This window comes from Felis catus, chromosome B2 (genome assembly GCF_018350175.1).
Source record: "Felis catus isolate Fca126 chromosome B2, F.catus_Fca126_mat1.0, whole genome shotgun sequence".
In the NCBI taxonomy this organism is placed as follows: Eukaryota; Metazoa; Chordata; class Mammalia; order Carnivora; family Felidae; genus Felis; species Felis catus.
The window spans coordinates 12194138-12218999 of NC_058372.1; the positions used below are offsets into that span (position 1 = coordinate 12194138).

A 24862-nucleotide genomic window follows, 5' to 3' on the forward strand; every position below is an offset into this window, starting at 1 on the left:
GGTTTTATTGTGCTTTACAGACAGTGGGTTGTTGTTGTTGTTGTTGTTTACAGATTAAAGGTTTGTGACAGCCCTGCATCAAGCAAGTCTTTTTGTGTCATTTTTCCAACAAGATTCGCTGACTTTGTGTCTCTGTGTCACATTTGTGCAACTCTCACAATATTTCAAACTGTTTCATTATTATTATATTTGTTATTGTCATCTCTGATCAGCGATCCTTGAAGTGACTATTGGTAATTGTTTGGGGGCCCATGAACCACACCCATACAAGATGGCGGACTTAAAACATGTCGTGTGCACTCTGACGGCTCCACTGACTGGTTGTTTCCCCATCTCTCTCCCTATCTTCTAAGACATGAAAATATTGAAATGAGGCCAATTAATAACGTTATGATGGTCTCTAAGTGTTCAAGTGGAAGAAAGGGCCACTCATCTCTCACACTAAATCAAAGGCTAGAAGTGGTTACACTCAGTGAGGAAGGCGTGCCTAAAGCCAAGATGGGCCAGGGGCGCCTGGGTGGCTCAGTCGGCTGAGGGTCCGACCGCGGCTCAAGTCATGATCTCACAGCTCGTGGGTTTGAGCCCCACGTTGGACTCTATGCTGACAGCTCGGAGCCTGGAGCCCGCTTCCAATTCTGTGTTCCCTCTCCCTCTCTGCCCCTCTCTTGCTCGCACTCTGTCTCTCTCTCTCTCAAAATAAACATTAAAAAAACTTTTTTTTTAATAAAAAATAAAGCTAACATGGGCCAAAAGCTAGGCTTCTTGTGCCAAACAGTCAGCCAAGTTGTGTGTGGAGAGGAAAAGTTCTTAAAAGTGCCACTCCAGTGAACACACAAATGATAAGAAAGCAAAATAGACCCTGTTGCTCATACGGAGAAGGTTCGAGTGGTCTGGACAGACAATCAAACCAGCCACAACATTCCCTTGAGTCAAAGCCTAACCCAGAACAAGGCCCTCACTGTCTTCACTTCTATGAAAGCTGAGAGAGGTGAGGAAGCTGCGGAAGGAACGTTTGAAGCCAGCAGAGGTTGGTTCAGGAGGTTTAAGAAAGAAGCCGTCTCCATGACATCAAAGTTCACGGTGAAGCAGCCAGTGCTGATGTGGAAGCTGTTGCAAATTACCCAGAAGATCCAGCTAAGGTGGTTAATGAAGGTGGCTACACTGAACAGATTTTCAATGTAAACAAAACAGCCTTTTATTGGCAGAAGATGCCATCGAGGCTTTCCTGACTAGAGAGGAGTAATTGGCTGGTTTCAAAGCTTCAAAGCCCAGGCTGAGGCTGACTCTCTCGTTAGGAGCTAATGAGCTGGTGACTTAAAGTTGACGCCAATGCTTATTTACCATAACAAAAATCCTAGGGCCCTTAAGAATGGTGCTAAATTTACTCTGCCTGTGCTCTAGGAACGGAACAACAAGGCCGGATGACAGCACATCTGTTTACAACATGGTTTGCTGAATAGTTTAAGCCCATTGCTGAGACCTACTGCTCAGGAAAAAAGAATCCTTTCAAAAGATCACTGCTCATTGACAGTGTGCCTGGTCACCCAAGAGCTCAGATGGAGGTGGACAAGGAGATTAATGCTGTTTCCATGCCTATTAACACAACATCCATTCTGCAGCCCGAGGATCAAGGAGCCATTTTGACTCGCAAGTCTCATTATTTAAGAAATATATTTTGTAAGGCTCCAGCTACCATAGACAGTGAGTGCTCTGATGTATCTGGCAAAGTCCATTGAAAACCTTCTGGAAAGGATTCACCATGCTAGATGTCATTCAGAACACTCATCATTCATTGGAAGAGGCTAAAATATCAACATGAACGGGAATTTTGGAAGAAGTTGATTCCAACACTCATGGATGACTTTGAGGGGTTTGGGGCTTCAGGGGAGGAAGTGGCTGAATTCAGTGAATTCAGTGACCTGAATTCAGCTCAACACCTTGAATAGAGTAGGCAGATGTGGTGGAAACAGCAAGAAAACTAGAGTTAGAAGTGAAGCCTGACGATGGGGCGGAATGGCAGCCACCTCATGATCAAACTTGAAGGGATGCGGATGTGCTTCTTAGGGATGAAAAAGAATGTGATTTCTTGCAATTGAATCTACTCCCGGTGACGATGCTGTGGAGACTGTTGAAATGACAACAAGGGATTTAGACTATTCCATAAACTCGGCTGGAGAAAGCAACAACAGGGTCTGAGAGGATGAACTCCAATTCCAAAAGAAGTTCTACCGTAGGTACGATGCTATCAAACGGCATCACAAGCTACAGAGAGATCGTGAAAGGAAAAGTCAATGAGCTAATGGACGCGGCACACTTCACTGTTGTCTTATTTTAAGAACTTGGAGCAGCCACCCTGACCAGTCAGTACCCATCAACACTGAGGCAAGACCTCCCACCGGCCGAGAGATTGTGACCTGCTGAAAGTTCAGATGATATTTAGCATTTTTTAGCAGTAAAGTATTTTTTAATACGTACATTTTTTAGAGACGATGCTATTGCACACCTAATAGACTACAGTATAGTGTGAACAGAACTTTTATGTGCACTGGGAAACCAAAAAAATTCATCCGACTTGCTTTATTGCAATATTTGCTTCATTGCAGTGGTCTGGAACCCAACCCACAGTATCTCTGAGGCGTGCCTGTATATTCCCATTTAGCGGTGCTTTTGCATTTATAATACTTTCATGTTGGGGGGGCTGGGTGGCTAAATCGGTTGAGTGCCTGACTCTTGATTTTAGCTCGGGTCATGATCTCAGGGTTCGTGGGATGGAACACCATGTCAGTCTCTGCACTGATGCGTGGAGCCTCCTTGGGATTCTCTCTCTCTCCCTCTCTCTCTCTCTACCTGTCCCCTCCCCAAAATAAATAAATAAACATTAAAAAAATGCATTCATGTTGATGTAGATAAAAGTTCAGTTTATCTGTATATGCCATTTCAAATCCTTTCTAAGACAAATGTGAGTAAATCCTTTCTATTGCAAAGGACACGAGTGTACAATATGTATCCACAACCACCTTAGAGATATTTAACCAAAAACATGTATGATATGCAAGCAACAGTGATAACAACAGCATATACCTCACACATAAAGCCAGGATCCCGTGTTCCAATCGACTTCAAGAGGAAATCACACATCTGTAGCTTCTCATTTTAGCTCCTTTATCATCCCCTAAAAAATTCCCATTATATTGCTTACTAAGCTGTAACCTCCTAGAGGTTTCAAGGAGCCATTATTATCTGTTTATCTGTTTGACCAGATAGCACCCAGCTCAACACCTTGAATAGAGTAGGCACCTAAAATATGTCCTGAATGTCGCATGGGGGAAGGAGGGAACAAATTTCTTACTGATTTCTCAAGCCACAGTCCTTACAGATCAGAACAAGATTGAGATTCTTTCACACATTTCAGCCCAGCGGTAGATTCATGTCGGGCTCCTGCTCTGGGGCAGCAGGGCTGGGGCTACCGGCAGCTCGGCTGTGGCTTGTAAGGGCAGGGACAGGTGGAAAGGGTAGGGAGATGGGGCAAAAAAAAAAGAGGCAGTGGCTGGGTAAGAAAGAGGTGACACAGCCGGTCCTGAACTAAAAAAGAGAAGAGGGTCAGATACAAACAATAAACCATAGTCACTGCCACGAATGGTCTCAAGGCAAGTAGGAGTTGCTGCCCTTTGACCCTTCCATCTTTATATCTCCAGAAGCCATACTCTGTGGGGTTTCTCCCCCTTCACGACTGCTGTTGACATTCATTCTAATCATGAATTTCAGAGCTGTTGCCAAAGATTGATTAAAGAGACCTAATACAGAAGTTTCCAGAATTGTCCTGGAGACTAAAACCCCCTGAGGTCAGTCCTCCTATGTATTCCCTTCTAGCTATTTTTTACCATCTGGTTTGCCAGTCATTTCCTTGACACTGTGTGTGTGTGTGTGTGTGTGTGTGTGTGTCTGTGTGCGTGTGAAAACAACCTTCTTCAACTAAAAGAAAGCTTCCTTTTTGAGTTTTTACAAAGTCCAAATAAATTCTGAATTTGAGAGTCAGATCTTTAAGAACGCTCTGGGCTATTCTTCAAAGGTAGTTCTTAAAATAGATTGAAAATAATGTGGTCAAGTTGAAAGGAAAGCACTAAAGTTTTGCTTTTAAAATAACTAGCATGCTCTTGAGTCACTTCTTAGTTTTCATGTAAAATCCTTGAACGGCTAAATCCAAAAAAAAAAAAAAAAAAAAAAACCAAACAAACAAAAACCTGTGCCTTTAAATTTTTTCCTGCTTGAAGTTTGGGGTTTGTTTTTTTTTTTGTAATTTATTTTTGCATTTATTGTTGGATAATGATGTACTACAGAAATATATAAAACACAAGCTGTCTCTTATTCTGTTTGGTGATAAAATGCTCAATTAAAAACAGGTTATGTTGCTTGCCCTTGGCATCCTGCGCTGATATCGTATTGTTCAGAATAGCACATGTCACCCTAAATAATTTCACATGCATCTGTTTTATTAGTAGGTGCTAATTAAACATGCATCTTGTGGAGTGACTTTACATAAGATCATTTTGCAGTTTCCTGTGTTATTTATGCAACACTTTGGGATCTGTGGGTCACAAATCCTACTATAAACTTTTTCTCCTAAAATTATTAATGAAAAGTAAAGTCCCTCTCTAATAGTATTCTTCCAGACATGCTTGGAAATATATTCCAACGCAAAATTTAAAACAAACAAAAGCGTGTTACTAATAGACACCGTGTTATCTATCTCCCAGAAGATTTACAAGCCACCACAAATGTTCATTATTAGAGAATAACGCTCTCTTTTCAGTGAAGGTCCACGACTCCTTCCCGATATCCATCCAGTCTTCTCGTTGGGGCCAAAATATCCACGCAAGTCATGGTCAATACAAAGATGGCCTAAGGTGAGCTTGTGTGGTGCGGGAGCTGCCTCGACCAGGGCTCTGCGTCAGCCGACAGATCATATGCACTGATCCAGTCTGGCCAGCATACTTCCTCTGTCTCTGGCCTCTTTCCAGATGTGTGTCAAAACTTCAAATCCGTAGCCATTAATTTTTTCAGAAATGGTCACCATCTTTTGTCCTTCCGTTTTCCAGTCCGTGTGATACCTCCATGGTGGTCACATGATTCGAGTGAATCATTCTAGAGCTATTTGCATGTAGGAGGGTTTGAGAACTTTAGGCAAAGCCCTGGACCGCTCTGGGGCTTGCTTGCTTTTCTGAAAAGAAAACAAATCAGCCTCTCTCAGAACTCTATGTCCATAAACTGGAAAAAAAAAATGCGTCAGGGACATGTGCCTGTGACCCTCTTGATTCATAACCTGTATTCGTATATAAAAGGTTCTAAGAAGTCCTACAGCAAAGAAACCCTTTTGGCTTTGCTTACTTAATGTCCCACAAATCATTCGGTCTCAGAACCTTTCTTCTGATAATACGTGTGCCAGCCTCAGAACCAGCGAGAAAACGTGTTGAGAATGCCCCGCGAGGCCATCTTTAGAAGACTGTTCTAACCGTAAGGGACACTCTATGATTCCCTTCTGTTATTCGGCTCTTCCTCTTACAAAAGATTTGAATGCTTAGGTCTCAGCTCAATTAAACTAAATGTTAACTCTGTAGAGCCAGCAGTGGGGAAAAAAAAATGTTTTTAAGTGGCTTGAGCTTGAATCTGGGCAATGGATCTGCCCACCAGTCCTATAGTTCACGGCATTGACCATACTCACACTGCAGAATACAGCGCGTTAAATCTCTCAAAGAGTGACTAATACGCCACTGTGATAGGACAGACGCTTGGGGTTTTAGCCAAATCTTGTAAATTTAGCGAAGAATATCAGAGCAACTCCTTCTGTTACCCTAAATGTCACGGACTCTTACATTTTCATGAAGAACACGCAGGTCTTGGTTTTAAAGGTCTTACATGAGCACTTTCATTGAAAATCATAAGGTCTGCCTACATTGAGGAAATGAATACTGTAGTTAGCCTATCCAGAAAGTTCCAGCAGGCACTGGGTATTTCAACGGGGGATGAGGGGGGCTGATTAGATCAAACCTCAGCACTCTGAGAGCTCCAGTTTGCAGATTTCAGAACCAATATGACTTCTTTCCCCCACAACCAATTTTTAAATATAACATGTATTTCTTGCTTTCTTACGGAATTGACCTCCGTAAACTATGAGACCCCAAAAGCACAACCGAGCGTGAAGGTTGTTCTCCGTGTTTTGCCCCAAATACTTCACTACACCAGCGTAATCTAATTACTTCTTCTTCTAAGTAATCATTCCCTATTTCGGAATCGAGACTATGTAATTCTTGCCATAGTTTTATTCCAACCTGAAGTCCGTGAGACAGTTCTGCGGAAGGCGAACTTAGTTTTGAGGAGTCCATATGCCTAGCACCTCATGTCTCCCTGATTGTTGGTGCCTTGATCCACCTGGTTCCAGTTTATTCGTTGAGTTCTATCCTCTTGCCTTTGTTTTGATTTCTGTGTTGTGCTCCTGGCAACTCAACTCTTTTCAGAGAAACAACCTTCCATGATTGTTTCTCCCTTGCCTTGGCTCACCTAGATCTGGCCTCCCATCCTGAATCCAACTAGAGTGACAGCACAATCCTATACCAATGGGTCCATTTAGGTGCTCTGGGGCATAGACAGAGAACAAAGAGTGTTGAGTGCCCACAAATAACTAAGTATGTAGCAGCTGGGCTGAGTCATTTTGCAATTAAGTGGCCACATTTGAGTAACACTTGTGCAAGCCTCTTGGGTACAGTTTCATGAACTTGCCTTCAGTGTGAACTTGAGCCACCATGGATTGCTCAACTCAGTGCTCATCTTCAGGAAGCCTTGCCTGACTGCCTGAGCCCAAAGAGGCTCTCTTTTTTTGAATGTATACAGCTCTAATGGTCTGCACCAAGTGCCAGGAACTTACCATTGTCTGGCGCTGAATTATCTGCTCATCTCTTTGGCTCTCCCTTTACACAGGTATAGGCTTGTAAACTAGATGAGGAGTGTATCTAAAAAATTTTTATGTCTCCCGCATTACGTCGTATAAAAGAATGAGATAATCCCAAAGTTCCATCAACTAGTGCGATATGGGGCAATGAGATATCTATCTGAGTAAACTGGAAGTTGAGAAAGAACATGTCTGTTGCGCGGGATTAATGGAAAAGGAAGAAGAAGGCATTTAGAGGCAGAGTGAAGAAGCTAAAAGGGAAGTTCCACTTTCTGTTCCTGAGAGGCTTGTTTAACCTGAACCTTTCCATTGTCTTTGTCCCACAAGGTTTTCAGAATTACCTTCCTCTTTACATAATTACCTATACTAAACAGATTAAACAATAAGAGACTTCCAAGACTTCCTAACGCCCCCATGAAACAAGCACAACAGGGGTCCCAGGAATTAAGATTTAGAGCCTCCTTCCCCTCTGACAGCTCATGAAATGCTCAACTAAGGTGAGAAGAAAACTCTGCCAAAAAATCCTGCCTCGTTTCCCTAATTCAACGCAAGCCTCAACAGCCTTTGGGAAGCAAAGACTCATGTTCCAAGGAACACAATGCCCCACTTAGAATGGTTGCAAAGTCAGGGGCTCCTGGGTGGCTCAGTCGGTTTAGCGTCCGGCTTCAGCTCAGGTCACGATCTCGTGGTTTGTGAGTTTGGGCCCCGCGTCGGGCTCTGTGCTGACAGTGTGGAGCCTGCTTGGGATTCTCTCCCTCTCAAAATAAATAAATTCACTTAAGAAAAAAAAAAAAAAAGAGGAGTGCCTGGGTGGCTCAGTCGGTTAAGCATCTGATTTTAGCTCAAGTCATGATCTCACAGTCCGTGAGTTCGAGCCCCGCGTCAGGCTCTGTGCTGACAGCTCAGGACCTGGAGCCTGCTTCCGATTCTGTGTCTCCCTCTCTCTCTGCCCCTCCCCCGTTCATGCTCTGTCTCTCTCTGTCTCAAAAATAAATAAACATTAGAAAAAAAAAAAAAAGAATGGTTGCAAAGTCAAAAATGCTCTTCTCATTATCACACACAGTCATTTGGTTTTTCTTTGAAATAATTTATGCCTCGGAGTGATTAGTTTGCCTTCTTTACATATTCATATCTTTTTGTTAATCTATTATTATGTAGCTCTGCCTTTACCGGTTTGAAAAAAAAAATCATTTTTAGGAGGACAAATGCTGGTTTCTTAGTGGCAATATTTGATTAACCGCAATAAATGATTCAGCAGATTGTTTGCCTTTAAAGAGAGAAATGTAATGTGGGGGAGAGTTTTCTTTCCAAAATAATTACAGTGGTGCCCAGGCAATTTAGTAAGCCAAAATACTCCCAAACAGCCAGGCCCAGCCTCCATTGGGGACCTGGTTGCGGACTAATAAAGAACTCATCAGCTTACTTTTAGACTGATAGCTGTATGCTGTCTAATTGCAAATGAGTAACTGTAAATGTCCCACTCCTCAGAAGCTAGCACAATTTCCTTTAGTCTGTAATTATAAACAGGGGCAAATGAAGGTCCATCTAATATGATATTAAGAAAGAATCCAAGAAAAGAACTGGTAGCATGACGAACTCAACTCAACACCGTGTCAGATAGGTAGGCCTACGGGGGCCGGAGGGGAGGGGGGATCCAAAGACCTCCAAGGATTTACAGTTACCTATGGCTGCAGAAATTATGAATTCAACACAAGAGGATGCCCCGGAGGTAAGACACATTTTTCTGTAATTGTTGGTCTGCTATCTGTGTTCTCACACCTGCCGCAGAATAATTGTACATTATTCTGAGGTTCTTATTCTGAACAACGAGGACACAAGTGTGTTCCCCGTCCACCCAGAAACATAGCCGTGAGGAGGACGTGTGATAATTTTGCAACTGTCTCTGGGTCCCGAAGAGCTGTCTGCCATTGACAAGACAAGTCTAGGGAAGACCTCCCTCAAGGTTTCCTGCCTCTGTTCACAGACGTTGCCGTAGACTTCTGTCCGTCCCTGCATTCCACGCTAGCCATGTGCCGCCCAAACCCAGTTACAGACTCTGCTTCTGATGAGGTCCTCCCCCTGTCCTTTCGACATGATCTTTTCCAGAGTACTTTGGAACTCCCCAAGATGGCCTTCGTCCGAAATGTAGTGTCCAGTTCCTTTTCGAACCACACCCAGGAGTCCTAGACTAGACCAGTACAACGCGTGCTCAACCCCTCGTCCTAAAACTCTGACAAGGACACAGCCTCAGGCTTTGGCTTGCCTAGAAGGGAGTTAAGAGCAGGTGATATGTAAAGGGGATGAAGACCGTATGATTCTAATCTATTGTAAAGTAGCCACTGCCAAGGTCATTTTCCTTGATTATCCATGTGGTCCTTACGGCTTGTGCAATAATGGAGTATTCACTGAACCTTCTGAGGCAACCTGTTCTAACTTTGGATAGTTCCATTGATTGAACTAGAACGTGAGTCCCAACGTGGTCCAAGTGCTACTCCATGCTGCCATACAGAAGTCTCAACACTGTTATGCATAATAATTACATATATATTTACAGACATTTCCAGGGTGCCTGGGTGTCTCAGTTGGTTGAGTGTCCAACTCTTGATTTCAGCTCAGGTCATGATCCCAGGGTCATGGGATCAAAGATTCTCTCTCTCTCCCTCTACCCTTCTCCCCACTCACATTCTCTCTCTCTCTGTCTTTAAAATAAAATAAAAAATAAATAAAGACATTTCCTGTTCTGCCACAAAAAAATCTGTTTTGCCCTATTGTTTCTTGTAGATATATTGCCTAATTCTGCACTGCCTGGTTTTCTTCTCTCTAAATACGTTCAGTTTTCTTGGCTTGATTGTAATACGAATAATAATGGCTAATATCAATATTCAGCTAATAATCTGCCAACTCCTCAACAAGATTATGATGAGCGATTTTGTGAAGGTCCAAATACAGACTAAGAATGAAAGTCCAAAAGTCTATCCTATTTCCTTATCTGCAAGCCTAATACATTATCAACGAGAGAAATTAATTGTCTTTGCCATGATTTGTTCTCGGTGAATCAGTGTTAGTTCCTGGTGATCACAGCTTCTTCTGTAAATAACCTATTTTAGCATCTTGGCCAGAATTCACTTTCATTCCCTTTCTGGAAATCAGAATGGCTTCTCAGTCTTTGAACATTCCTCGTTCTCTCTAATTCTTCACAGATTAATGACAATGTCCCAGCGATCTCTTCCACAACATTGCTCATTTAAATCTCTCGATAAGACATGAAGGGAGGAACACCACTTGGGTTGAAGAATACATTCATCTAACTACATTCAGTCTGGCATAGGTACTTCTTTCCGTGTATGTAGGTACTTCTTTCCTATTTCTGAGGTCCCAGAATTCTCTCCAGAGGGAGGCTGGTGAGTTGAGACAGTAGCTTCTACTATCGTGGAAAAGCCAGAATCCACAACCCTCTTTGTTCATGCAAGGTCCAAAAGAGCATGCATTCTTTCCTGGTAGACTCGGGTCCACAGCGGGTGTAGAAGGGAAAAAAAAATCATGGGCAGAATCAAGAGGGATAAGCAAGTAAACGGGGGATGAAATGAATGAAAATTAGAACCTGTGCTTTAAAAATTTCCCAATGTGCAGCACCTCTAAAAAGAGAACTGTATTTGTCTCCGTATTTCTCCACTTCGGTTTGGCATAACCTGCAACATCTCTTCTCCGAGGGAGAAGACAAGTGTCTGCTCGTCTGGATTAAGACGCATTAACAGGGGAAGCATATGGTCATTTACACAGCGTTCGTTCCCACACCGTGCCAAGGTTAACAAATTAATAAAGAGGAACCGCGCTGCATGAATGTTGAACCTTATTAAGCATGAGATCATCCCTCCGAGCCATCTTGATTTTACAAGAATCTCAGTGAAAGAAATTCAAGCCCCGCTTCCATACATACGCACTGAAAATCATTCCTATAATAGCTGATCATACTTTTGTGGACACACAGCAACAGTTTTGTTTTGGGGGGGTGGTTTTTTTTGTTTTGTTTTTTGTTTTTTTTGTTTTTTTTGTTTTTTACTGGGAGGTTGGAAAGACAGATTCTGTTCTCAAAGAGTTTTATTGAGATGGTATTGGAAGGAACAATGTTATTTATTTAAGTACTGCATTGCATTTTCCTTTGTTCTTCCAACAGGTTAGTAATTACAGAAGTAGCGATTAGCGTTGACAGAGAGTACACAAAACGATAAATGGATACTGTGCGCGGTGGAGGGGCTCTGTGGTGGCAAGCTTATAATTTTCAGTCGGAGCTAATTATCTTTATTATACTGCATGACTCTTTTTTCGTGAATTATGAGTGGAAAAGTGCTGAATAGAAATTTTTTTCCAAAGTGCCCCGAACTGTTCAGGGAAATGGAAATCGCAAACAATGAAAAGCTTGTTAGACAATGAGAGCGATCATCTATAAAGGGATTCTGAAGGAACTTCCCTTTTCCTGCACTATAGAAATGTAAAGTGCTTATCAGAAAATGATCTGGGGTTTGTTGTTGTTGTCGTTGTTGTTGTTGTTCCCTCCCGTTTTGCCACGGGGACCATAAGAGAGAATGAGGGAGACTGGGTCCCAGCCTCAAGCAAACCAGCAGGAAGAAAGATGGAAAGACTTGAATATTTGCACAGGACCAGGAAAGGGGTAGGTAGGAGGCTGTGCCTAGACACACAGGGGCACAATGAATTGGAGGTAACCTGCCTATCCAGGCAGTTCAGTCCCCAGAGGCCGGAGGGCTCAGTGTGAGGAAAGGCACAGAGATTCTGCCTGGTCCCAGCGCCACCTGGGAACAGATCTGAGCCGAGAGACTTTTAATTTTCAATGCAGTTACTACAATCCTTTCTCTGTTTTCCCTTCTCCATTGCCCCTCTCCATTATAGGGATGCATATGAGCAAAATTCCACAGATGGTGCATGCTTTTATGAGCTCAGTCCTGAAATTTGGTTTGAAATTTCCCCAGTGTCCTCTGTGCTTCTGTCTTTGCAACAGATGCACTTAAATGTTAGCAATTTATTTGTGGCCTGTGCTACAACCAGAGCTGAAGAGGGGAGAAAGGACTGTCACAGGAGGAGAAGCTGAGGGACCAGCACGGCGTGGTGATCCGTAGCCCAACTGCCGCAGAGGCAGGAGGAGGGCTTGGTTTCTGCGGGCACAGCCAGTAAGCCACACAAAAATCAATTTCGTCTTCCCCTCCGCTTCGAGCCTGTTCTATGAATAAGACGTTCAATCCAATTATTCTCGAGGAAGTTCTCTGCTTTCTTTAGTCTATCTTGCTTCATTTTCCCACATGACAACGTCTCATTTTCTGTTGTTACCATTTAGCATGCCTCCAGATTTCAGACGGACAGAATGGAGAGAAGTTCATGGGAGTCCAGGAGGAGGCAGATTCTTTTTAAGGACAACGGGAGCTCTGTAAGGTGACACCATCTAAGAATACAACGCTGGTTCCAGGGTAACATGTGAGTCAACCCTTTTATTTAGTATGTCAACAGTTCTATGCTCATTTAGCGGTACTGAAATATTCTCCAGCAGAAAGTTATGGGCTTTCTGTGTGGGTTTAGAAATGTCAGCCCAGATAAGCAGGCAATTAACAAGAGCATAATGTTATCTTCCGCTAAAGCAATCATCTCACATGTGGTTAGGAAGGTGATACACAATCTCCCAAATAGGAACATGCACTAGTAAAACATAATTAAGGCTGGTAGAATATACTGGGGAAGAAGCCACTTCCGTTGTGTCACTGGGATAAAATTCCACGTATGCTTGTTATATTTATTACATAGGTCAGATATGCCACTGGCCGAACTGTCCAGATTCCGTTCCCGGTCGAACGGTAGTGGGAAAGCCGCTCACCACCTTCCATCCCCGATACAAAGCGAATCTTGTCACCCTCTTTGTAGGTTTAGTTCACCTTTTCCAAAAGGCTCTTCACTAAAATGAAGATATTCCGATGTCCCGAAGTCCACGTTTTTAATTCTCGTTCCCTCTGATGAGCTAGGCTGGGTGGGACGTTCCTCTAATTTAACAGCCAGCGCTGCGGCTTTGCCCCTGCCCTTGGCTTCTCTGATGACCTAGGGAGTGATTTAAATCTAAGCCTCCACACCCTCCTCCATAAAACGGGGACACGAATAGGACTTCATTTAAAGTTCCTTAAACCACCGGGCTGAAATGTGGCGCACACACCTTCAGCAAGAAGCGACCCTGGCATCCAGTGTCTACGTACACGCAAACTAGGTGGCCTTAGTTGCCTGACATGTCTGGCCTCCAGTGGCCTGGTGCTAAGCACGAAGTTTTAGAGCACGCACGCACTCACTCGATCAAGCTGGAGAAAATTGCTTTCCAAAGGAATTCCATTAGATAATTAATAAAAATCTTAGTCTCTGGCATTCTAAGAGCTCGTAATAAATGTTATTTATACTATGGATAATAATTTGTATTATTATCACTATTGTTTTACATAACTAATAACATTTATACTTAAATAACTAATATATATTCAGTGGATGTGTATTTAAATAATTACGTAATAAATAATTATATGCAAAGAATTAAATATATGCTTAAATAGTAATTTAATCATGTTATTTATAATTATTATGATTTTATATGCACCACGGTCATTTACAATATAACAAGGTGCATTACGGAATCGTGCCAATATTATACTCCTGTATTATAAAAAGATAATGCACCCAGCTCTAGTCCTCATCGTCTGCAAAATGTTAAGTAGAGAGCGTCGATATGACTATCCGCATGCAATGAGTTCCACACGGAGAATGACTTTTCTAAAATCCAGATCTGAACAGATCACTCAGCTGCTTAAAACCTTCAACGGCTCCCACCGTTCTTTCGTTAAACCCCAAACCTCCCAGTGAGACTTCAGGAGGCCCTCGTGACTAACCGCTAACCGGGTCTTGCCTCCAAGCATGGGCTCCCTGAGCGCAACATCCTTCCTTCCCCTCAGACACCCCAACAGCTAACACCTACACAGCCTTCTGATAGGACTTTTCTCCCGGCAGTCTTCCCAGTTCTGCACACCAGAGTTGGGTGTACCTCTGGTCTGATCTTACAGCACTGTGGAAGGTTTTTATGTTTGCGTTTGCTGTTTGCGGTCAAAGAATTCTGTAGAATCGCCTCTTCTCCCTCACTAGCCTTAGAGCTCTGTGAGGGACTGTGAGCATTGAGTTCACCACCCTGTGAGGGCTGTGCACTTACGTTTCATTTACATAACAAATTTTCTTGACTCTCTACATATGCAACGCTAAATCCTGCCTCCCCTGTAATGTGAGCTGTGTGGCTCGACTGGATTAGTAATTTAAAATTAGATTTAGCCTAATACACATACATACCATTCTGCTCGGACTGGCTTATTCTATTACCTTATGGCATTAGGAAATTCTAGGTGGAGGTCAAGGTTTGGGACATCTGCCAATAACTTCACACAAGTCAGTTTTTACCATGAGCCACAACGTGCCTTTGTGGGTGGGGCCAATGAGACACAATTTGGTGAGGGCTGTGGGAGTCATCCTAATGCTCATTAATTCATTGGGGAGCTATGGGAGGAGAATGAAACCCCTCCCACCAAGCCTTCTGCCCCGGGGGGGGGGGTGGGGGGGGGATATCTCTGACCGGCTTTGCGGGTTGACAGGTGTCAGCTTTAAGCTTCCACGCTGCCCCCCCCCCCCGCCAGACATCCCACCCTCACTTCCCAGTTAAGTGTGGGAAGCCAGCTTCCTGGAAATTCCAGAACGCAGGAGCAAAGAGAGCTGGGCCTCCATACAGATTTTGCAAGGCTGCTGATCCTCAGAGGGTGTTCTGGGTTGTCAGGCAGTTCTGGCACATGGGTGCCGTTCCCCACTACATTTCAACACCTGAAGTTCAGATTTTCCGATTAAGGGAAGGAGGCTTTGTGTTACTTGTTGACAGTTATGAGCTATAATCGTGTTTAAATCTCCCTGCAAACTGTATCTGTTATGCCAAAATAACTCTGCAAAGGTTTACAGCCTGCTCTTGAAGAGTAACTCCCGACGTTACTAGATTTTTAAACAGCTGTGATGTGGTGCTCATAGATGTAGGGCACATAAATCCGCAGACATTCATAGATTTTGCTAAGTATGCACCTCAACTGTGAAAATGAGAGGGACCAATCTTGTTTATGCTCCTAGCTTATTGTTTGCTTGGCTAAAAGTCAGGTTGCCATCAACCGAGAGGACAGAACATGAGTCAATGACTAAGAAAACTTAAACGGCTTAGATATAGCTGCTTTTAGCTTTCTAAATTGCTGGCGCCCACTTAAAATAACAGATACGCTAATATTTCCCCTGTGTTCCACAAATGCTAAGGGCAGTGGAAAGCTGATCTTCTCATATTTCTTCACAGTTTTAGTTCAATTATGACCCTGCCTTGCAAATGCTAAGGTCTGCTGGAGCTTTTTACTATAATTATTTTGCTACTGGTCGAAACAGACACGGAATCAGTCAATGGAAGAAGCCTGCCCTCCTTTTCCAAGACTGGGAGGCGTCTGCTAATTTCTCCAACAGGGCAGATTAATTATATTAATGTGTCAATGTAATTATGATAAGGATATGAATAAAATGAATGTATAGGAATAAAATGTATTTGCCTGTGTAACTGTTGAATTCTGCCCTCGGGGAAAAGAAGTCTGGTGTTTATGTTTAGTGATTTTTTTAAACTCCAATCTGTCAGAAGCAATGATCATACTGTTACAGTTAAAATGCTATTCCCTTTCAGACAGACAAGCAGAAAAGCCATGTATGTCCCAGAATATCTCCACCAGGGGCGTGTCCACGTTGGCAGGAAAGGTCAAAGAGATAGCGTTAAGGTCATTAGTAGGGTTATAAAATCACAAGCTTCTCCAGATCTTCTCCATGATCTTACTCTTCGGGCAAGTGCCCGATCAATGCCCCATGGTGAGACAGCCACACGGGACTGGAAGAGTGTGGTTAGATTGTAAACTTGGCTGCTTCTGGGTAGTGGTGATGCAGGATTCCATGTATCCTGCCTGGCCTCATAAACAAAGGCGAGCAAAGGTCTGCCTGCTGGAGGAGTGAGTGCCCCGCCTTGTAGATCCCCCCAATGACTTGAGTGACTTTAGCTCTCTGAATGGAGTCATTACGCTCAGGCAATGCCCCGATGGCACACACTACCTGCCTTGAACGTTCTTTTTTATGTCCTTTTAGTTACTGGTCTTCCTGACATTTTTCCTATTCGATCTGCTCTCACGTCCCTTTTTAAAAAAGATTTTTATTTGATTGTGATAAGAATACTCAACATGAGACCTACCCTCTTGACAGATTTTTAAGTGTATGATGCTCACACCGCTAGGCACAGAGTCATAGGGCAGATCTCCACAATTCATTTCACCTTGCATTACTGAAGCTTTAAGCCCACCGATTACCGCCTTCCCGTGTCCTTCTCCACTTTGCCCCCAGCATCCACACTTCGCTCTCTGCTTCTCCGGGTTGGACCAGCTCATTTTATTTTTATTTATTTATTGTTTTCACTCTTTCACTTCGATAGAGAGCGTGAGCGGGGATGGGGCAAGAGAGAGGGAGGTGGGGGAACTGAGGGGGGCTCCACGCTGACAGCAGCGAGCCCGACGCGGGTAGTAGGCAGTAAGGTGAGCTCCAAAGTCTGAGAGGCACTCGAGCAGTGATTTGCTGTGGGGAGTTGGGTTCTACATTCCTCTCTGAAACAGGCATCACCATCTCCTGAAGCAGCTATTCCAGTGAGCACCGGCCTTTGCTGACCCAGGATTCTGCGTGACCAAAGGGTCTTTGAACCTTAAAACCAGGGTTGTCTATGGAACTATTAAAGACTTCCGAGACTTCTTTACAAGACTGAAATTACATCCTTGGTTCTCTAAATTGCTCTGTTTTGTTGGCTAGAAAGTAGTTCCGTGATGGATCTGTTGTTTGGATCAAACACAGGTCTCTTCCTAGCAAAACTCTGGTTCCATTAAGGGGGACTTCATTATGTATCTCCATATTCTGGAAATAGAGGGCTTAGTTTTGTTTGTTGGTCTTGTCGTGTTTTGATTGAGTGATAGCCTTTTACCTGAAGTTCCAGATTTACTTGAAGATTTTGAAATAGAATTAAAATACATTTGCATGAGACTTTTGGTTTGGTTTTGTAATTTTTGGTCTGGTGAACTTTTTTTTTTTTTCTAACTTGCCATGACCAACAGCCTCAGTCAATTACGGCTGTTGGTTTGTGTGGTGGGGTGTGGTTTGGGAGTGAGTCCTTTGGACTTTAACTCTACATACATCTCACTAAAACCATGGCAAATAAGCCATTGGTTAAGTTATAAACATTTTGAACCACAATATTCTGAAATTAATAAAATACTAATTCATAAAAATGTATATTACAGGGGCGCCTGGGTGGCGCAGTCGGTTAAGCGTCCGACTTCAGCCAGGTCACGATCTCGCGGTCCGTGGGTTCGAGCCCCACGTCAGGCTCTGGGCTGATGGCTCGGAGCCTGGAGCCTGTTTCCGATTCTGTGTCTCCCTCTCTCTCTGCCCCTCCCCCGTTCATGCTCTGTCTCTCTCTGTCCCAAAAATAAATTAAAACGTTGAAAAAAAAACATATTTAAAATGTATATTACAAACATCAAATTACCTTTTTTTATATAGCACCATAGATTTGTTAACTTTGAAAAAGCACCTAAGCGTTGTTTTGTTTTCATTGAGGTACAACTGACATAGAACATAATATTAGTACAATATAATGATTCGGTATTTGTATTTGATATTATATTGCAGATGTAATGAATCAATATCATATTGCCAAATAATTACCACAATAAGTCCAGCTGACATTTATCACCATACATAGTTACCAAAAAAAAAAAAAATCTTTTTCTTGTAATGAGGACTTGAAAGATCTACTCTCTTAGTGACCTTCAAAAACGCAAGGCAGCATTATTTCCCACAGAAATGGGTAAATGCTGGCCATTTCAAAGTGATCCCAGTTGAAGAAATAGATTCAGTAAATGGGATACTGTTTATCCTGTAATAATATTAACGTAATACTTATGTGTATTTTAAGCACTGAGTAAAATAATCTTCTGGTCTCTCATCATCACAGAAAATCAGTTGAGTCCCTGAGGGGAAAGTATTATAACCACCGCCCCCCCCCCCCCCGCCCGACACACACACACACACACACACACACACACACACAGTGCATCTCTGGACAGTAGCCCAAAGGCATCTCTAAAGGTACTTAGCGCTAATTAGCAGTTTCTATAAAGATCCTTATTTATGGAATTACTTACAGGGAGTCAGGCGTGTCTTAAAAGGGTGCTGAGTATTCTTTAGTAGCTCATAGAGAAATGTCAGCTGCCTTTTATTTTATTTTATTTTATTTTTAATTTTTTTTCAACATTTATTTATTTTTGGGACAGAGAGAGACAGAGCATGAACGGGGGAGGGGCAGAGAGAGAGGGAGACACAGAATCGGAAACAGGCTCCAGGCTCTGAGCCATCAGCCCAGAGCCCGATGCGGGGCTCGAACCCACGGACCGCGAGATCGTGACCTGGCTGAAGTCGGACTATCAGCTGCCTTTTAAAGATAACTTCTATTTTAAAAGAAACAAACAGGTATACCTGGGTGGCTCAGGCAGTTACGTGTGGGACTGTTGGTTTCGGCTCAGGTCGTAATCTCACAGTTTTGTGAGTTCGAGCCCTGCATCTGGCTCTGTGCTGGCAGCGTGGAGCATGCTGGGGATTTTCTCTCTCTCTCTCTCTCTCTCTCTCTCTCTCTCTCTCTCTCAAAATAAATAAGATAAAAAAAGTAAAAGAAGAAACAAACAACAGTGGGAATATTTACAAAAATTTCTGAAAAATACGTATATGTTTAAAAACCCAACATGTAAGTTTATTAATAGCAGTGGTATAAGAATGGGACTCAGATTAAAGAGAACTATACTCTGTCCTTGTCCCGTCAGGAACTGTTGTGACATGTGCACTCAGTCTCAGGTTTTTGAGCCTCATTTTCCTTCCTGGAAAAGGGAGATAACATTTTCCAGCCTCCTGGGGTTATTAGAAGGCCAAAATGTGAGGATTGATATGAAGCACTTTGAAAAGTTGAGGTCGCCGAGTAAATGCAATATCTCATTATAAAAATAATCCATACTCTGAAGTGTCTGAAGTCATTGAAAAATAAACAGATTCTTTGTAAAAATAATATGCCTAGGAAGGTCAGGCAATAAGTTCTACGGCTGTACATGTTCTTTAAAAATACAGATTCTCTGCCATTTTTTGATACGAGAGAGTTGGGCATCTCTCCAACTCCACCATGACCTCTTGAAAAATGCCTGGCGTTCCCAGAATTCACTGCAGTGAATGGTTCAAATCGCGCAGGCCTCAGAGCTGAAGCACCACTTTTTCTGGAACTTCAATGCAATGAGACACTTTCCCATCCTAGAATGGTTTTCTAGTCTTGCCTTTTCTTTCCTTTTAGTTTTTTTTCCCCAATTATATAAGCAACATATGATTATTTTAGAAATTTGGAAAATAGAGACAAGCAGAGAAAAAGAAAAGAAAATCACCTGTAGTCTCATCATGTCTCTTAAAAGTTGCCTAAATGAAGAAGTAAAAGGTCCCTCTTCACGCCCCCAGCCCCACACCGGACACAATCACTGTTGTGCCCAAGATCATATACACCCTCTCGTACTCACCCAAACGTTGCCAGCCCATCAGCAGAACATCCTTAGATGAACAACAATAATTGAATCCAACTGCTTTAGAGGCTTCCAACTCTCTACCGTATGAAACCATAGCTTTACACGTATCTTTTCGGCTTTGTCCATCTGAAGCTATATTTTAGTTAAGAGCGTATTAACCTGATTTACACCTTTTATATACTGCCACAGATGGAAAGTGGCTTCCATCTGTGCTCTGGAGATGCTCTGGCCCCAGGCTCCCCCAAGCACGGGGCAAGGCTGCACCACACAGCGTGTGCTCCCTCGTCTCCTGGCTCTGGCTGGCCCTACAGAACCCCTCAGCCGCCATCTTGTGCTTCACGTCAACCCCAGTCCCCAGGTCTCTCCTATAGTACATTTATCCCTGTCCTAAGAATTAGGATACTGTGTTATCAAAGCTTTTTTTACTTACCCATTCTTGCACGACACTGCGAGCTTATGAGGACACCGACTGGGTCACGTTCCAGGTACGGAACAGGCACTGACAAACGATATGAAACCAGGGACTGAACAGAACCAGCAAGGGTGCTGAAACCCTGAGATGGAAACAGAGAATTACTCACCGTTCTCCTCAACTGACAATTCTGAAAGCCAACCTCTAAAACGACATGAGTAAGGGGCCTTTGGCCACCTCATTTCAGATGCGTATCTCCCAGTATGTTTGTGAAAATATCGGTGTCCTTAGCCTATAGTCAAATGTGATGTTTTCACCCTAAAGACGACCACTAACATGAAGTGCTCTACAGGGGGGTTGTAAGAGCTTTTAAAAATTAATGCATCATGCGTATAGCTGAGCTAAAACTTTTGTTTTGGATACTGTGGCTGTATTATCAAACTCAACTGTTTCTTCTTGAGTGTGGTTGCATATCAGAAAGAACTGTGATTTTTGACCCTGGGAAGTAATAATGCAGGAAGGAATCGGAAGACAGCAAATTGTAGGTAAGGGTCTGTTCGTGCCTGTTAAAGGCAGGTAAAACAAGTTGTGTCAGGCGAATTCAGAGTCAAGTTGCTAGTGTGGATAAAAAGGCAGCCAAAATCTAGGAGAGCTTTCTGCTGGTAGACCCAGAATGACCATTTTTATCTCTCGGGTCAATGTTTACACAATATAAAGGAAATCATAAAGCAAAGCCACCAGCGTTGCTGAAATACGTGGGTCCATTCCTCAGCTTGCCTTTTGCAATCGTAGTATTGGCCATGGGCTTGGATTTTCATACCTATAATCTGTCAATTCTATATTTAGGGAATGTATTCTGAGGAAAAAATCAGTAAGATGCACAGATACACAAAGATGCTCATCACAGCATTGCTTATATTAGTGAAACGCTGAAAACAATGTTAATGTCCTACTCTAGGCGCGTGGATACATCAAATGCTGTGCATTCATAGGGTGACAGATTATAAAACCGTTAAAAATCTTGGAGTAGGAGGACATGAAATTGTGAGGGGAAAATAATCGTGGTATACGCCACAGCATGTTGTTACACGAACAGTTTGTAAAACAGTCTACAATGTGATCCTACTGTCATTTTCACATTCCTAGGTATGCATAGAAAACTGAGTAGAATGACCTGAGTAGCAACATTTGACAGTGGTTATCGCTGGGCAATGTTAGAGGAATTTTTACTTCCATGTTTGGGCCTTTCTCTAGTTTATAGATTGCCTACAATGAACTTGTGATCAAAAAAAAATATTTTAAAAAAGGATTCCCTGGGACGCCTGGGTGGCTCAGTCGATTAAGTGTCCAGCTTCAGCTCAGGTCACGACCTCGTGCTCTGTGGGTTCGAGCCCCACGTCGCGATCGGTGCAGACAGCTTGGAACTTGGAGCCAGTTCAGATTCTGTGTCTCTGTCTCTCTCTGCCTTCCCTCCCTCTCTCTCTCCCTCTCTCTCTCTCTCAAAAATAAATAAACATTTAAAAAAAATTTTTAATAAATAAAAAAGGATTCTCTGATTCCAGTATTTCAGTCTGGACGTTGAAGATGATCACATTCTACACTGGACTCCCATTCTGCGAAGTTCCCCACCCAATGCCCTCTTTGCCCACTTTGTGTTGTTGGGATGTCTGTTCACCTTACTCGCTAGACTGTTTGGTCTTCCGATGGCTGAGTTTGCGTCTCATTCATTTTCATGGTCCCAAGAGGAAATAAATAAAAACGCATAAAACGATCGTAGGTTTTCTCAGAGATGCAGACACAATTAACCAGGAGAAATCCTGAAGTCCATGGCACCATGGAACATGGAGACATCCTCCTTCCCGGGGCACGAAGCAGCCACTTAGGTTAAAACGTCATAGCAAACACAGTGCGATAGGCTCCCCCGGTATCTGTCTAATTTACACACACTTTTGTAAGCATTTTCCTATTCACTGGAAAGGCATATCACCCAGGTTTACATAAATAGTTGATTCAACATGGTATTGGGGGCCATTTCAATAAAACACTGAGGATTAGTCCCTTGTTCACAACATAATCCTCATCAGTGCATTATTTCAAAGAGAAATCACATCTTTTTCATCTTTTTCCAGGAACAGTCCCCCTCAGTGAGTGAGAGAGATGCTCTCCCACCAGGGGTTCTGTGTTCTCCGCAGGGGTGGGGAGAGGGAGGGGGTGCCCATCACTCTACCTGAGCCCTTGACCGGCCCTGGTTGTAAAGATGCCATTAGGAGATTTATGAGATCCAACTGGAGTCACAGTGACCAAGGGCGTTCCCTGGAATGTCTGCGGCAAGTTTAGACGCCGGTGCACATGGCAGGTAATTAGGGACAAAGCAACTAGTCCAGACGGGACCTTTCTGGTTCCAGCCCACCCAGCCAATCAATATGCATCAATCATTACACGCTTATTGTTAACGTGATTCAGCTTCAGTGACTCACTGGGATCACACACAGGACAGTCTGTTGTGACTCGAGACGGGCCAGAGAGCTTAAGGAATTGAGAAACATGTTTTGCCTTAAAGGTGCAGAACACTCCGGTGACGAGCCAGAAGAGCCCAATGGTAAGGCAGAGAGCAAGGCAAGCTAATGAAGGATTTGGGGAAGCGTGCGGAAGGCTCCTTCTTAGCAGTGTCTGCATGGCCAAGTCAGCACGGGGCACGCGCTGCTTAGCATTGTAATAATTTTTCATTTCCAGATGCCTCATCCTTCCAGCTCGGGTTGTACACTCCAGAAGGGCAGGGGCCGCATTGCTTCCGCCTGGGCCTCCAGCACCTACGGCGGAGCCTCGGGGAGACTGGCTGCGGACAAAGTGTGTGACGTTGACCAAATAAAGGTAAAACTCTCAGAGGTGCTGTCAAGCTTGATTGCCCAGTGAAACTTCTTTGGCCTGCTCATCACTGAAAAACAGGCTCTCTCACTCATATGAGATTTCCCCTCCTTCCTGTTCTCAGCTAGAAATACCACGAGAACAGACTGTCTCACAGTGCCTTCAGATTTCCACTTCTAGTCCCTGCCAAAAGCAGGAAGTGCAGAAGTGGGCGATAATTCTTTTTTTCTTTTTAGAACACTTTATTAAAGAGTTTTGGTTGCTACTTGTCTTTCCCCTTGAACCTCATTAGAATTAATTTGAGCAATGCTTTGAATTTGCATAATGATTTTCGCCATAAGGCACACAAAGGGTTTTGCTTATCAATTCCACTCCCCCGGAAAGGGAAGGTAGAAAGGTATATTGGAGATCGAGGGCACCGCGGGGATTTTCTACTTTTTCTACTCTAGCTTTTTTTTTTTTTAACTAATGAGAAACTTGAGACCCAGAGTTATCACTTGGGAAATTTCTCGCTCTCTGCTGGCGCCCACCCCTCCAGCCTCACACCCCCATGCCATGACACCCTTGTTTGTCTTGTCTTGCACTCGCATCACCCGACCTTGCACCTCCTCCCTCCCCCATCTATTCTGCCCTCTCTGTTCTCCTGCCCCTTGCTCGTCCTAAGTCAACTCTTTCATTTTGGGGAAATCAAAAGCAGATAACCATCGCTAAAAATGCCAAGAACCACCGTGTCTGACTATAATATTGAAAATGGAAGGAGAAGGGAAGAAAAGGAAAACAGGAAGGAAGGAAGGCAGGAAGGCAGGAAGGAAGGAAAAAGAAAGACAATGAGCAGGAAGGGAAAGAACCAAAGTTTCATCAGGAACCAAGGAAATTGTATCTCTGTGACCAGCCTGGTATCTCCTTTCAAAATCTTACACGGTCTCAACATGCCCGTTGGGATTGTTGTTCTAGGCAAGGTGCCATTTTGGTTCTATCTCCTAGAGATAATTATTCTCCCCCACCTTGCTCTGATATTATCCCCATATCTGATGAGTCTATTAGAGCCCAGAGAGGTGAGTTCTCAAATGAGAGCTAAGGTGAAGCCAGAAGCAGGCCTCACAAGTGCCATGGGCTAACTTGTGTACCCTACCAAATTCCTAAGTGAAGCCCTAACCCCCAATAGGATTGTATTTGGGAGTAACATTTTTAGGAGGTAATTAAAGTTAAATGAGATCATATGGGTGGAGCTCTACCCCAGTAGGGCTGATGGCCTTCTAGAAAAAAAAGAATTCTATCTCTCTCTCTCTCTTCCTCTCTCTCCTTTCTTCTCTCCTCTCTCTCTCTCTCTCTCTCTCTGAGAATTCACAGAAGAAAAGACATATGAAGACACAGTGAAAAGGGGACCATCTAAACGCCAGGAAGAGGGCTCTCACCAGAAACCAAGTTAGCCAGTGCCTTGATCTTGGACTTCCCAGCCTTCAGAACTATGAGAAATACTTTTCTGTTGTTTGAGCCAGCCAGTCTGTGGTATTTTGTTATGGTAACCCAAGCAGACGAATACATAGGTTACTGATAAAAGCCAGATTCTAAATTTTTTTATGAGACTCTGGCCTCATGTCTGTTCATCCACACCACCTCAACATACGTACCTTGTGGGTATAATGACTTTCCATCATTAGCCTGCCCCTCAAGTAACAGACCTAAACCAAATTGTCATAGGACCAAAGCAAGGCAACGACACAGTATAAGGTCACAAAAAGGCAGGCGCTCATTCATGAGTGCTCAGGACCACGTTCACCTCTTTGGACAAAGGTAAATTTTCCGTGAAGCCTTCTCAGCTTTAGCTTTAGGTGCCACACTTGCACGGGCCCCTTCCTAAGCCCTGAACCTGATTCTACATTTATATATTTTTAACTTTTTAAAATA

General features: G+C 43.3%; 1 long non-coding RNA gene across 1 annotated transcript; it reads left to right on the forward strand.

Annotated features, from left to right (window-relative positions):
* Positions 1-22429: 22429 nt before the first annotated feature.
* Positions 22430-24538, forward strand: LOC102901731. The gene is made up of 3 exons (XR_440248.4): positions 22430-22688; positions 22823-22960; positions 24305-24538. It is a non-coding gene; the product is annotated as an uncharacterized LOC102901731 (long non-coding RNA).
* The last annotated feature ends 324 nt before the right edge of the window (positions 24539-24862 follow it).